This window comes from Manis javanica, chromosome 13 (genome assembly GCF_040802235.1).
Source record: "Manis javanica isolate MJ-LG chromosome 13, MJ_LKY, whole genome shotgun sequence".
Classification (NCBI taxonomy): Eukaryota; Metazoa; Chordata; class Mammalia; order Pholidota; family Manidae; genus Manis; species Manis javanica.
The window spans coordinates 70798493-70814604 of NC_133168.1; the positions used below are offsets into that span (position 1 = coordinate 70798493).

General features: G+C 41.5%; 1 long non-coding RNA gene across 1 annotated transcript in view; it reads right to left on the reverse strand.

The window, feature by feature from the left end:
- Positions 1–268: 268 nt before the first annotated feature.
- The window catches only part of LOC140845752 (uncharacterized), a 30210-nt gene continuing 14366 nt past the window's right edge, over positions 269–16112 (reverse strand). Inside the window, exon 3 of the long non-coding RNA XR_012124622.1 lies at positions 269–356. This is a non-coding gene — a long non-coding RNA (uncharacterized lncRNA). The remainder of the gene's footprint in view (positions 357–16112) is intronic.

Here is a 16112-nt window from a genome sequence, read left to right on the forward strand (position 1 = left end):
GCTCCCCATTGAGCAGCTGCATCTCCTCATCATTTTCTTTCTCTTATTCATTTCATTTGATCAGTAAGTGGACATGACGTTTCTAGAAACAGAATTGCATTTGGAAAACATCTTGGTTGTACCTTTCAACTGTCTCTCTCTCTCTCTTCAGCTCCCTGAAGGCAGTTCACATATGTCTACCATAGATCTGATGGGTAAGTGAATAAATGAATGGCTGAAGTACAAAAGTCAGTAATTACTGCTACTCCATCTAAGATTTGACATTTATTAAATAGTTAACGAGGCACGGGGATTCTTTCAGGGTTGTGAGAAATGTAAAGATGTTTAAGATGTGGCTCCTGACGTCAAAATCTTATCTGTAAAGAGAGAGATCAATTCAAAAAGAATGAGTTTACATACTGTTATAGAAACCCTTTGTCACACTTTCATAAAATAGCATAAAATTCTATATTATATTGAGAAATGTTACTGTGAGTATAAATAATAGTATATTTTCAAAGTAAAATAATTATTTAGAAAACATAGGAAAATAATTACTTGAGTCCCCATGTTTTGTATAAAGCACAGTTTGGACTTTGTCAATCTAAGAAGACCAAAAACATTCTAACAATATTAGGACACTAATGAAATTTCTACCATTCCCTTGGGTCAGAAATAGCATTATTCATATTCAATATGAAAAAACTGAGATACATGCCATTTACTTTCAAAAGAAGTTTGCAACTGCTTAATTAAGAGCTGGTACACAATAAAACCACAAACAATGGAAAAATAGAAAAGCATGTAGGAGAGTGAACATATACACCAAAAAACTAGAATAACAAAATTTCCATGATTAATCATTAAATTCAGCACTGAAATTCCTCTGTCCAAAGCAATACTGGAAATATTATGAGACTGTAATTCCCATTTCATGATGAGAAAGCTAACAGTAGTTTTGTGGAAAAGATGAATTTTCTTTATACAAGAAACTATGTTTGAAGAACATTAGAAATGTAATTTCAACAACAAGCTTATGAATGTGCAGGAATGTTTCATGTAATTGTTTGTATACTGAGTCTTAAAAAACACTAAGAGTAAGACAAACAACTCAGTAAAAGGGGGCAAAACATACGAGCAGATGTTTCATGAAGAATGAATATAAATATTCAAGAAGCACATACAGAGATGCTCAACATCGTAGTCATCAAGGAGATGCACATCAAAATCATGATGAAGTGTTGTCACACACTTAGGAGAGTGGCTAAAATCAAGAAGCCTGAAATTCCAAGGGTTGACAAGGATGTGAAGCAATTGGAACTTGTATATTGCCAGTGGGAATGCAAAATGGTGAATACCTTCAGGGAACAGTTTAGTAGCTCTTATAAATTTAAATGCCATTACTATATGATAGAGCAATTCCATTCTTGGGATTGGAAGGAAAAATGGAATATTAATCATAAAGAGCCAACAAAAAGGTGTCCCTACCCTCATGGAGTTTATTTTTACATGAGGGAGACAAGTAAGTGAGCAAGTAAATACATATGAAGGATGACAGGTAGTAAACAATATTATAAAGAATAATGAAGGTGATCACGGAATGGAAAATGAGCAGATGAGAGCTGCTGTTTGCAAGCATTTTAGGGTGGTTAGTCAAGGAAGACTTCCTGAAGAAGTGCCATGTGAGCAGAAATATAAAGGAAGGGAGAGGAAAGCTATGAAAATATTTGGGTGTATCTGGGCAAAGGAACGGAACTTTCAAAGACCCCAAAGAGGGAAGCAATATGGTGTTTTGGATAGGAAGGCATGCGAGCTAAGGGGACCACAGAAAGCCAGAGCACCTCAGCAACAGACACAGTCATTCCATTTAGTGTGTCACAAATCTTGTGTTCCCCACCTTAGGCCAACGGCACTAAAACTTATGACAACAATTTACATTTGGAACACTGTTCTGCAGGAATGGCCCAGTGCTCTTTAGTCTTTCCCCAAAGGAACAAAGCTCAAAAGCAATTTTAGCACTATAGGTGTATATATACTAATCGTAAGGCATTGGTTAAGTAAAATTAGAAGGTAGCATGTATTTTTGTATCCCCAAGAAAACTTTTGAACCAGACCACATCTGTAGCAAGTTGGAGATTTTACATAAGATGCACCGTTGCTGTAGCAACATTAACACCACTCCCTCAGGCAACTTCAGGAGGAAGGTGTCGACATAACACGCTTTAGTGATTTTACCATCTTCTGATGTAAAGAGGAATCCAGGGAGATGTTATCTCACGTAATTGTCACTTATTCTTGGGAAAACATTCTCGGAGGAATTGTAGCTCCCAGACCAGCCCTTCATTTTCTCTTCCTTAAGGAGCACTGTAACTACTGCAAGTCCCTAACCAAGACGTGGGCCTTCCCTTCTTCTTTGTTTCCTTCCCTCTCGGTCTCCTTTCTTCCAATTATTCATTCCATAATTTTTTATTGACTACTTACTATGTGTTAGACAGCAATCTAAATGCTGGAGATGTTGTAGTGGATAAAGCAAAGTCCCTGACTTGTTGAGCTTATATTATAATAAAGAAGACAGTTAATAAACAGAAGTGAATAAAAACATAAATACAAGTAGTGATAAGTGCTATGAAAAAAACAATATTGAATAAGCAGAGAGGGTATGGGTCTGCGTGGTATTTCAGAAGGGATCACCCAGGGAGTCTATCTAAGGATTGATATTTATTTGAGTAGACACCCGAAGGAATTGAGGGAGTGAGGATTCCAATATTTGGAAAGAGAGAACAAGGTGTTAGAACCAATTTAGACTATTCACAGAACTGTACGGATGCCAAGGAAGGGGAGACTGGGGAGAGCAGTACGGGGTGACACACGCAGGACTCAGTTTATAGAGGGCATTGTCATCCATAGAAAGGAGGTTGGATTTTATTTTAAGCCTGATTATGGGAAGTTATTGGGTGATTAATGACTGAAGAATGTCAAGATCTTATATATATTTTTAAAGCATCACTCTGGCTGCTGAGTAAATCGTATATAGTAGGAATGTTGGTAGGATGAGTTGAAACTGAAGAGAAACTGAAAGGTTGCTTCTCTGTTTTGTGTTTGAGATGCTCATGATTCAGAGTAGGGTAGTTGCTTCATAAATTATGTAGCAATTGAATTTAGCCTTAAAGAATGGTGTGTTAGGATTCTATTCATCTGAATGCAGAAACCCAATTGCAGTGAGTTAACCATGGAGGAATTTGATTATTTTCCTATGGAATAAGAGGTCTGGAGGTATACAATCTAGAACAAATGAAACTGGTCATGGAAGTCACCAAAAACACACACTCCTTTTTGCTTCCTACTCCACTATCCTCTCATTCCTCTGGTTGCAAGGTGGTGGCTTCAGCTCCAGGCAGAGCAGCCATATTCCAGGCAGACAGAAGGGAGCAACCAGGAGGAAGGAGCAGTGCTTATGACGTCAGGAAAGCAAAGCTTTCACAGGGGCCCCTTGCAAGCTTTTGCACCCTTGTATTGGCGTGCCCTGGACAACATGACCAACCCAGGGGACACAAGGCTCTGAGGATGGACATACTTCTTTTAACAAGGCTCATTTCTACCACAGACAAAGTTGGTGATCTTTTGGGAAAAAAGAGTTGGTGAGCAACTGCATCTACTGATGGATGGGCAGCTTTTACACATAAGGATGGGATGGAAGGTGGCAAGACCAAGATCAAGAGAAAGTGGCAGAAAGCAAGAGTGAAAGGGAAACATAAACAAAAACAAAGCTGCTCAAAAGGAAAGATGGGGCAGTCAGAGAGTCTCCGTTATGCAGACGGCTCTGCCTGGAGACAGCAACTGTTCTGTAGACCTAGAAGGTTGGCTGATGTCACAGCAGGGGGATGTAAAGGTGTTTGGACTTTATGCAGTAGGTAAACTAACACCATGGCAAATTCAGGAAACTTACAGGAGAATCAATCAAATGTCTGCACAATAATAGCCCTTCACCCTTAGGGCACTAGTAAAGATACACTGAGATAATCTGTGCAAAGTAATTTGTGCCAGTTTCTGGCACATCTGAGCTAAGACCACTGTTACATGACACACTGAAATGGAGAAGGACCCCAGGCAGGGAACATAATTAGGAAGGCTTTGAAAGAGCACAACGGGGAGAGAAGAAAGCCAGAAGCAGGCTGGATGAAAGAAGTTCTCATCATCTAACAGCAAAATGTAAGAGCTAGTGGAAAAGTACAAGGCAGAAGGTGTCTGTTTCTCATCTGTTGGAAGAGAGGGGGAGAAGGAGTCAGTGATGTTTGTTTTGATGCATAGGGAAATGCTGATGTCAGTACGGCAGATAATTTTACTAACTTATTAATTTGTGCAGAAATAAGTAAAAAGTATTTCCCCCACTCCCATGCCAAGAATTATTTGTGTTCTGAGCCTGGGCAATCTGAACTAAGGAGATGTTCGTCAGCTTTTTTTTTTAGAGCTAAAAACAGAGATTGAAAACACCATAAGATCATCTCCCCTCAGACTGTGGCTTAGGGAGTTTAGATCTACCGAGGAAAGCTCAGGCTGGAGTGGGAAGGGATAAAAGGCCAGACACCTCAAAACCAGCAAGGTGTTGCTGGTTCCCAGAGGGATGGCACCTCCTTCCAAAGCCCAGAAGCTAAAGGGCTTTCTTTGTGGTGGACGCAGCCTGAGAGGGTGGGGACTGCCTCAACTTGTAGGTGGGATCCTCAGTGCAGAGAAGGAGACAGCAGGCGGGAAAGGGGCTGTGGCAGAGGGATTCTGGGGGCAGAGCACAGGGGATGGGCTTCTCCAACCCATGGCTCCTGTGGGAGCCTGGGGCTGGACTGGGAGCAGATCCCACCCCTTGGTGACAGCTACGGTGTCCCAGGCAGCAGCGCACTCGCCCAGCCAGAGATGCTGTGAAGTTCACTTCACAGAAAGGCTTGCCTATTCACCTCACTCAATCTAAAGATGGAGCAACAATCTTCTGTAATACATTTAGGGGCTTGGGAAAAACCATTTTGCCTACCCATTGTCTGAAGAATCTAAAAGTCTAACAACATAGAAGGCTGCCTTTTAAAGGTTCAGTGATTCCTTACCTCTGGCAAAACTGAGAGATTAACCATTCCAGCTCCTCACCCTGTGACCTCTACAAACTTTAAGGAGGACAAGTGTGAATGGCCACCCTACCCGGGGGGCATGCAGGTCAGGTCCCCTTCCATCAACTAAAACAGACTCATGTTAGGGAGTCCAGATTTAAAATGTCATTTTAAGGTTTTATGATCAGACCATAAAACAAAACAGATTTATGATATAAATAAAATACAGCTCGTTTTCTGAAAGCCTGGTCACAAAGGCCCTCTTCTTCTTCTTTTTCTTCTTCTTTTTTTTTTTTTATCCTGAGTATATACTCTTTGGAGCCATGCTCTTTGTCTGAAAGGAAAGCTTGTCAACCTCTTACTCTATGGGAGCGGAGCAATAGCCTGCCCGCTGGCTCCTCTTTTTTCTATTGGGGTCATCTTAATTGGTCCCAAGCTGATTTGGAAAGGCAAAGGCTGGGATTCTCACCTGGAGGACTGAGTTCCATTGTGACTGAAGAGCTGGGGAGAGCTTTGGGGAGGGGCACTGCCTCCACGGGCTGCTGGGAAGGGAGCCCCTTTAACACATTCACCCAGCGCAAGGAACACGTTCTGGAACAAGACATTTCCTGTGCAAATCAAAGAATAGAAGCTGCTACCAGCTGCCCCTTCACTTTGCTCAATCCATTTTTGGTTAACTAATTGAATTTCCCTTTTATATTCTCCATCCTCGTTTCAGGCTGGCAGACAGCAGTGCCATCAGCGGCACACTTCCATGTATGAATTGGCTGCCAGACCTGCCGCAGTCAACTCCTTCTTGAACTCTCTGTGTGCTAGTTCAGAGAGCACTGTTCTACCATCATCCCACCATGGCACTTCCAAATGGCTGGATATAATTGGGTTCAGAGGAGTTCAAAGCCATGCTCCAGCATCCTTGTATCAAAGCTCATTGAACAACAGGGGAACCGTGCACTGAAATGCAGGCATGGGGTGAGGAGAGTTATTAGTGGAATACATTCAAATCTGTCACGCTAGATTCCTGGGTACACAACTGGGTTTTGGTTCAGTTTTTAAGAGTTCAGGTGTGGTCCCCAGGAGATGGCTCCTCTAATCGCTGTGAAAATATCTCATTTGTACTGATGCACTTTGCCTATTTCATAGCAGATCCTTGGGAGACTAATTTACATTTTTTTTAATGTCAAGGCTTTCTCCAGAGATTGTTCATTCATTATATTTATTTTCTTGGACATGATTTTAACAGACCTTCCCCCGAAGAGTTTGTGGCTCTTAACTCTACTGAACAGTCGCTCAAAAGAAGGTTAACAGCAAATGGCAAATGGTCTAAGGGAAAAGACTGGGCCACAGTGCCTCAAGGGTACCCGTTTGTCCCCAAACTCATTTCATTGATTCATCATTCACAGGCCATGAGCAAGAAGAGCAGGAGGAAAAACCTTCTGTCACTCAAAGGGACAGTAGCTTCCAACCTCTGCTAAATGCTAAATTCGGCCACATTCTTTAGTGGGCCACACTTTGAGACTCCAAGCACAGAAATCATATTAAGATAATGATACCAAGGGATTCAGGAACAGAATGGGGGGAGCATGAGTTAGAGGGGTGTCAGATGGCTGCATGATATCCCTCATTTAATTAGAGTGTCTTCTCAACACTAGCACACTAAGACCCCCAGCCGCTGTTGTGGGCTATGTCACACTGCAGAATGCACTCTGCCCACCTCTCATATTCAGGAGCAGAGACTTGTATAGTCAAGGTGATCCTAAATGTCTCTTGGAAGCTACCTGTTCAATGGAGGAATGTCACCCTTTACACAGCTGACCAAGGTCATCCTTCCTCCACTGGAGTACTTTCAATGTCTGGAATCTCTCCTTCTCTTAAGGTAGTTGTGTCCTCTGTGTAACAGTCTGAATTATTGTAAAGTCTCCCTTCATGGAAGTCATCTCACCCCCAAAATTATTTGGGGGCTGAGGTTAGACTTCCTTCACTGATATTGTAAAAATGGGTCTGATTGATTGCGTCAGTCAAGTTTAGCTATCCTCGCTTTCCCTCTGGCTCCGTCCTCCCTGGGTGTTTCAGAACAAGATAGAATGGGTTTTCACTAGCATAAACCAAATCGTAGACAACAGCGCATCCTATGAATGCTGGGTTAGGCTGAAGCACTAGAAGAAATGGCAGTGGACAGAATGTGAAGATCTAAGTGTTCATTTCTAAGTAGCACATGTCCATGATGTCATGATAAGAGATGCCCAGAGGATGAGTGCTGGATGCTGTCTCTAGTTAGAAAGAAATAGTTTCTAAATAGGACTTAACTGAGTAGCCATTGAGCATTGACCCCAGAAGGAGAGTGAGCAGGAACAGAGTTCGGCCAATTCTGTGACTTGTCTATGATTTCCTTTCTTGCTAAGCTTGCTTTGAAACTGCTTAGGCTAATGCTTCAAGAACTATTAATTATTAATGAAAATGCATTCTCAATAGGTGTATGGGAGAAAGCACAACGGTCATGATTTCCAAGTGTTCGCAGCATTGCCTGTGGGATCCGAGTGGGCTGTGTCTGCGGCATTCTGGGAGGGGTATTCTGAAGGTAACCTGCACCTTTTTTAATTGTATCTTTTAGAGAAGTAGGCAACTTTTTACTCCTAGTCTCACAAAAATAGCTCTTCTCCTTAGAAAAATGCATTTTTATTGCTTTTCAATCTTCATGAATTTCACAAATACTTATTATTGGGTACCCACAACATCCCAGGTCTGGGCTGGGGAATGATGTCCTATCCTCTATCCCCACAGAATCCACTGAAGAGGGCTACGATCATGCAAAAAGCCATTATTCCCTTAGTTTATTTCTCTCTAGATGAAATGTTGCATGTCATTCATTTCTTTCTAACTAGAGACAGCATCCAACACTCATCTGGGCATCTCTTATCATGACAGCATGGACATGTGCTACTTAGAAATGAACACAGATCTTCACATTCTGTCCACTGCCATTTCTTCTAGTGCTTCAGCCTAACCCAGCATTCATAGGATGCGCTGTTGTCTACGATTTGGTTTATGCTAATGAAAACCCATTCTATCTTGTTCCAAAACACCCAGGGAGGAGGGAGCCAGAGGGGAGGTGAGGATAGCTAAACTGGACTGATGCAATCAATCAGACCCATTTTTACGATATCACTGAAGGAAGTCTAACCTCAGCCCCAAAAAAATTTTGGTGAGATGACCTTCAGAATACCCCTCCCAGAATGCCTCAGACACAGCCCACTCGGATCCCACAGGCAATGCTGGGGACACTTGGAAATCATGACCGTTGTGCTTTCTCCCATACACCTATTGAGAATGCATTTTCATTAATAATTAATAGTTCTTGAAGCATTAGCCTAAGCAGTTTCAAAGCAAGCTTAGCAAGAAAGGAAATCATAGACAAGTCACAGAATTGGCCGGACTCTATTCCTGCTCACTCTCCTTCTGGGGTCAATGCTCAATGAGGTGCTCAGTTAAGGCCATATGGCTGCCTTCCCTATCTTTCCAGACATTTCCCAGTGCCTGTTCCACTGTCACTTCAGAGTGACCTTCCCTGACCACCTTGTCTAAAATAGTGTCCACCATCCACCTCTCCTCCCTTACTTTGCTTTACTCTTTCCTACCACTTCTTCCTAACTAGAATTATGCTACTTTGTATTTTTTCATCTATTTTCTATCCCATTCAACAGGTCATAAGCTCCAGGAGACCAGCAACTGGATTTTGTTCATCACCAAATCCCCAATACCCAAAATGAGTCTTGTCCTGTATATTGGGTAATACAGAGATATTTGTCAAATGACTGAATGAATGGATGAAGGAATTAAGTAGAGGGAGAAATACCTGCATTGTCTCATCCTAGAACACCAGGGTCTAGGACTGATGACCTCTAGCTGTTCTGCCAAGCCCTGTAACCGAATACTATTTTGTGACTGCTGTGCCACATAACATCAGGGAAGATTGCAGCAAATCCTCACTCTAGGTTTGTGGAGAAAGCAATGTCCCTTTGAGGATTCCACAGATTCCTGGAGCCACCTCCAGCCCTAGCTCCTTCTTCTACTGAACCCATGTAATACACAGATGAGCTCAGTCTTGGAATTCAATTTTCCCCAATTTTCACTGAAAGCTGATCACATTTATCACTGTGGGAAAGTCTAAGAAGACAAACAGGCAAAAAATATATATAATTTGAAACACCCTGGCACTAAAGACCCCTCAGTTTCCCTGCCATGTGGCTTAGCTCATCTCTCTGTCCAGTTATTTTACAACCTTCTCCTCCCCTCTCAGGAGCAAAGAAATGAATTCTTCTTTAAGAACAATTAGGCAGTTTGCCTCCAAACTTAACATCAGCTTCTCTGTATTTGCAAAGACTGGTCAGAGTTCATCATCAGCTGATGTCACTCTTATTATCACTGTGGCAGGTGGAATTCTAAAGATTCCCTCCCCAAGAATCCTGTCCTTGGGTTATTCAAACAAGAGCTGATGGACTGAGAAGAGATAGATCAGATAGCTGAAGCCCCCAGTCAACTGACCTTGAGATACAGAGATTACCTGGGTGGGGCCAATTAGGTGACCCATTTAAAAACAAGAGCATTTTCTCTGGATAGTAGCAGGTAGGATAGTAGCAGTCGGAGAGATTCAAAGTACCAGGAGATTTTAGCACACTGTGGCTGGCTTGAAGATGGAGTCACCCCCGTGAGAGGGAATGAACATGGCCTTGAGCTGAGAGAGACCTGCACCTGACTGCAGGCAAGGAATCAGAGGGCCTTCATCCTTCAGTCACTGAGAACTACATTTGGCCAACAACCTGAATGAGCTTAAAAGAAGATTATTCCTTAGAGACGCCAGAAAAGAGCCCAAGGTAGCCAACACCTTGCACTCAGCCTTGTGAAACCCTAAGCAGAGAACCCATCTAAGCCCTGCCAGATTTATGACCCACAGAACTATGAGTGATAAATTTGCATTGCTTTAAGCTGTTACATTTGTAGTAATTTGTTAAGTGGCAATAGAAAACTAATACAATCATCATCATTTTCTTCATATATGCTCCAGGCCATTTGCTAAAAACTTTACAAAATTATCTCATCCAATCCTAGCACCAACCACTACTTGGATAATACAACTATGCTTATTTTACACTCCACAAAGGCCTTTAGAATGGTAGAGTCTAGACATATATTAGTAAACGTAGAACCATAAATCAAAGCCAGGCAGTTAGTGCTCTTAACCCATATGGGTTTCTGCCTCTTTAAATTATCATGCATCCGGTTCCACCCACTGACTTCTACACAAAGCTCCTCCTCCTTCCCAATTCTAATGGGCGGTGTTCTTTCTTCCACTTACCTAATTGGATCATGACTCTTTTTCAGATGAACTCTTGTCTAGTTCCTCAACCCCCAAGAACTTTGCCCACAATGAACCAAAGAAGTAAAAATGTCTTGGTGAGGGCAACATTTGGGAAGAGATGGATATTTCCATGCACTACTCAAAGGCCAGCTCTCACTTTCTACTGTCTTTCAGGGAGGACCTCCTCACAAGAATTTGGAAATCCTGGCTTATTTCAGTAATACTCAGATCATGGGCTCAAATGCCTGATAAACCATATAAATTTGGCTTTCAAAGTACAGACAGGACCTCAGGATGCACTGCCTACATGGTAACTCAAAACACTTGCTCTTGAGAACATGTGTGTGTCTGCATGTACACATGTGTGTTCAGCAGGCACTACTGCATCCTAAAAGTTTCTGCATCCCAGGTTTTATACATGTTGGGCTTCAGTGTCTCAATCTAAAGCTAACCAGAAAGGCCAAGTCCAAAGGGAAATTGTCCCAGGAGAACAATTAAGTCAGTCCCTCAGCTTTTAGACAGTAAGGTACCCAGAGAGAAAGATACCTTATGGAAAATATGCAATATTTTAAGACTCTAGGAGCATTCTTTGCTAAGAAATTTTTAGTAGAAAAAAAAATACCCTTGTGACTGTGGATATTCCTCACCCTTCCTCGATCAAGCAAAGTTAACAAATCACACTGCTTCTTAGAAGTAGGATGACCCTCTGAACAGAGACAGGGCAAATGTAAATAGATGTGGGTTTGGTAAATGGAACTTTGGTCCACCCCTGCCATTATCATGGCTCTAGCAGAATAGATATGCAATCAATTTCTCCCAAAAGTAGTACTTATTAAAGAGGAAATTTTTTTTCCCTTTGGAGTTTGCTTAGATATTACAACAGAATTCTACTACTTCAGGAATATTTCAGACTTAAGAGAAATGTCTCAGCAGGCACTTGGAGACTCATAAAACTCTCAACTGGCCTTATGTGCTTATTCCCCACAGTATCTGTCGGAAGAAAGGGGGCAGATGGTTTTATTCCTATTGTAAAGAAAAACTGAGTCAAACCAATGGAAAATTTCTTTCCAAGGCATGAGAGGCAAAAAATTGGATAAAGATCCCAAATTTAGATCTGATGCTCAAAAATTTTAGAAGGCCTGTAGTTGGAAGAAAAATCTCTGTGGGCAGGGAAGAAGGGGTTCATTTCAGTTACGCATGATAAAAAGTAACCACCAATGATGGGAACAACAGTTGATGCTGTCAAAGGTGTAGGTATGAATGAAGGATTCTGGGAAGGGTGCTGGGTCAAAGCCATGGGGTAAACAAATGTAGCAGGGAAAGGTTTGTGGCTGAAATTTAGGCACAAAGACCTCACAGAGGCTTATGGGTCTTTCTAACCTGTATTTCCAAACCCAGATTGCAGTTGATTCTTGTATAACCCCAAACTCACAGAAATATGGTAAATAGTGTGAGCAGCCAGTAATTTTCACTCCTCTTAGAACCGATATAAGTCACATGGAAGGAAATACAACACAATGTTAAAAAAAGGGCTGGGACAGCAGTTACAGTTGTATGCAAAGTTTGGCTTCACTGAATGATATAAATTAGCACAAGTCATTTAACTTTTATGCATCTGTTTTTATCATGGGGATAAGAGTGATTAGAAACTGAAATGAGATTATGTATACAGTATAATGCTTGACACAACCATTGTACTTAGAAGATACTGAATAAATATCAAGTAGTATAGTCCCTGATAGTTGGAAAAGATAGAATTAGCAAGTTTTTTATGGATCATGTGCATGTGACACATTGAAAGTGAGTAAGAAAGATGAAATGATCATGAGGCTGTGATGAGATGAAGGAAATATGGTAGACAGGAGGGGTCAGCGGAAGGAGGAAAAGAAGAGAGTCATCCTCAGGATCTTGAAAAAGATCTTCCACTGATGTCCAGGCTTTCCTTTACTGCTTTCTAAGAAATAAGAATTAGAAATAGATGAAGGTTGGATATCCCTATTTCCACTTACACCCACTGCTGGTCAGGAGCAGCCGTGGCCAATATAAAACAGTGCTATGTGCTAAGTTGCTGCAGCTCGGCTCAAGTGCTGCTCCAAAGATCCCTGTATTTTTATTTCCAGGATGAGGAGCCAGGTAGCTGCCACATGGAGAAAACCTAGACCAGAGTGTCCTAGTGTATTTCAGAGATGGAGAGCGAGATTGAGAACAATCCGGGCAATACTGCCTAGAGAGAAATGATGGATTAAAACCAAAATAGGCAACAAGGACCAGGAAGATGCACATTGAAAGACCAGGAACATAGAAAGATGAAAACTTTTGCTAGACACAGATATGACAAGGCAATACAAGAATAATCATCAGAAGGCTAGACTACCTTTGACGATAATCAGAGATTAGTAAGAACCAAAGGTACAAAGCAGGATCGTCCAGAGATAAGGATGATTCAATAAATAAAAATAAAGATTCAATAAGTAAAAATACAGATTCCCAGATGAATTTTAATTTCTGAATAAACCAAAAATTATTTTTTACAATAAATATGACCTGTGCAAGGTTTGAGATACATTTATACTGAAAAGATACAGATGGTTTATCTGGAATTCAGATTTAACTAGGTGTCCTTTATTGTACTGGCAACCCTACATGGAGAACTTGTGAATTCACAGGCCATCAGGGAGCTGGTGGTGAAACCAGCTCAATATCATGAAATGTTAGAAAAGGCAGTGGGTTGGGAGGGAATTGCAGAGACAAGGGGCGAAAGGAAAGCAGTTATGGTCGGAGGTGTCAAGAGCAGGATGAAGGAAGTATTAGCATCAGAGTGGTGAATCAGTACAAATCAAGCATCGGTAAAGACCAGAGAGAGCAAAGGATGCTGATCAAATGGCGAGAAGTGGTGGTTCACCTAAAGCCAGTCAGAAGGGTCTTGTCAGGGATTTCCTTGTAAAATTCCAGGGATGCCAACCCCGATTCCTAGTAGTTCTGACCTTTCTTCTCCTCTGAACAGGACACTCACACCTTAATATTTAGATAGAGGGTAATCTCAACCAGTAAGCTTTTATACATCCCACTAGGCAGGCAGTCTCTTGATGTGAATAGGCTAGGCCACCATTTATGCATTAATTCAATAAACATCATTGAATACCTACCATGTACCAAACACTGTTCTAGGTGCTAGATACGTTTTTCAAGCATATTTTAGTTTCAGCCAAAATGCATCAAATTCACCAGGCTGCTTCTTAAGATGCAGAGTCCTGGGCCCCACACCAGCTATACCCACCTTTAAGGGAATCTGGGACTGCATTTTCATAAAAGCTCCAGATAGTTCCTGAATTATTCAAGTCACTGGTCTAGCAACTGTTTAATACCAATAGATACATCAGTACCTTTGACTTTTGTGAAATATGTAGGAGAAAAAACACAAGTGCAGATAATGATATCTGGAGAATTAGATGTGGTTAGACTGGTACCAGGTAAAGTTAAAGAACTTGTCTGAGCCACATGAATTATAAATGTCCAAGAAAGAACTCACCTCAGAGTTTTCTGTCTCAAAGTGCAGCTTGTGCACCACTATCATGTCACACTGTGGACTCCAGGCCTCGAAGTGTGAGTTTATCTGTCATAGTTTTAGACAATGGTACAGCATTATAATGATAGGCTTCAACCTTGATAGGAAATAGGACTGGACACTCACACTTGAAGTTTATTAAGGTCAATGAGCGCTTTCTCTCTTTCACAGCCTCCTGTAAGTTTGCTTTAGTGCTGAGAAGCACTGTTACTTCTAAGGCTCATGAGACTTAGTTGCCAACAAAGAGAGGCCTGCCCTAAGGAATGAGAGCCACAGAGCCAGTCCGACACACCGCACTGCAGCACACAGACGCGGAACCATGGTCCATTCAGGAAGACCTGCACTTGGAGACTACTAAAGTTCTCAACTGGCAAGACATGCTTATTCCCACAGTATCTGTGGGAAATAGAAAGGAAGGAGATAGTTTTATTCCCATTGTAAAGAAAAACTGAGTCAAACCAATGGGAAATTTCTTTCCAAGGCATAAGAGGTAAAAACTGGATAAAAACTGAAGACAAGCACCCGTCTTATGGCTTACTCCAGTAGGTTGCATGGAATCCTTCCTTGTTTCTGTCTCTCTCTCTCCCACCTATGAAGAATACATGGCTCCCTCCTTCTCATCTTTCCCACCAAGCTCCCAAATCAAGACAGCAGAAGAGTAGACACCTACAACTAAAAGATTCCAAATGAAGTTAGGATGAAGAATGTTCTAGTACCTACTTAGTTCTCTGCAGCTCAAACACAACCTATGAGTCAACTAATCTCTGCCATAACCTTATGGAAGAAATAACCCTAGGTGTGACCTGACACATTTTACGGAGACACAGAGAAGTAGGTGATGTGCTTGAGACCCAGCAGGTGCAAGTGGCAGGGCCAAGGGGACCAAACGCGCTCCTTGATCCCAGGCCCAGAGCTCCTGCCACCGTAATGAACTTGAAGAGTGCGTGTGCTGATAATTTCCAGGGTTGAAGGTCTTTCTCTGTTTCATCTCTCTGTTATATGAATATGATGCTTCTTTTATAAAAGTGCATTTGCCCCCAACCCTGCCAAAAGCTTTGTGGGTCCCATATTATTTATTTATTCATTCATTCATTTATTTTGGCTTCAAGTCCAAAATTCACCAAGTCTGACAGCTATGAAAAAGTGAAAGTACAAGGGTCATAGCTGAATGGGAAAATGAAAAATAGCATACCAGACAAGCTTAGATTGTTATAAACTTAGATTATTATAGCTTCTTCAGGTTTTCTATAAGTAGTAGTCTTTTTTAACTCATAAGATATATTCATATATATATATAGACACTCCCTTATAACAAACACAGAAGCACACTGTTCCCAGAATCTCTGGCTTGGCTAAAATATGATGATATTCTTAGTTCTTAGTATGGGGGAAAAAGCCTCTGAACACTCCAGGCTTTTTATAGCTCTGGCTCAGGGGTAGCATTTGCTGCAGTAGCAGCCTGGATAGCAAAGGAGCCAAATAATGCTAATGGGGCAAACAGAATGTAATTGCTTATGTGTGCTGGTTATATCCTGAAACAAATTGTTTCTTAATGCTGAGGTCAGACAGGGTTTAATTAGGAGAAATACAATTGGTGTAAAATTTTGCAGCAGGCTGCTTGTTTGGTGTCATGCCAAGTCAACATCTAGTCTCTCCAAATGGAAATTTTCATTAGAGGCCATTGGCAGCTCTAGTTAGGCTGAGTTTCAACTTTTCCAAGTCTCCTGGTAATGTAAACCTGAAACTCAGCATATCTCCTGCCTACTACAGGGCAGTCCCCCTTGCATTTACACATACTTGAACATGTGCACACTGGCTTTCTCTGGCTTTCTCAGACCCAGATGCCCCAGTTTCTCCAAAACATACATTTCCCATGGGAGCTAGAGGAACTAAAGCAAAGTTCCATTTTTTTCTCCTTCCATATCCCCACAATAATAATACTTCATTTTTGGTCAGCATGTTATTTCTTGAAAAATATTTTCCTATCCATCAACTCATCTAATCTGACCAACAAAGCTGACAGGTGAGCAGTTTCCATATTTTAGGTAGGAGATGCATCGAAGGTTACATCTGTGATTGGCTAAGAATAGGTCTCAGACCTCCAGGTATTGGGGTCCTGGGCTTA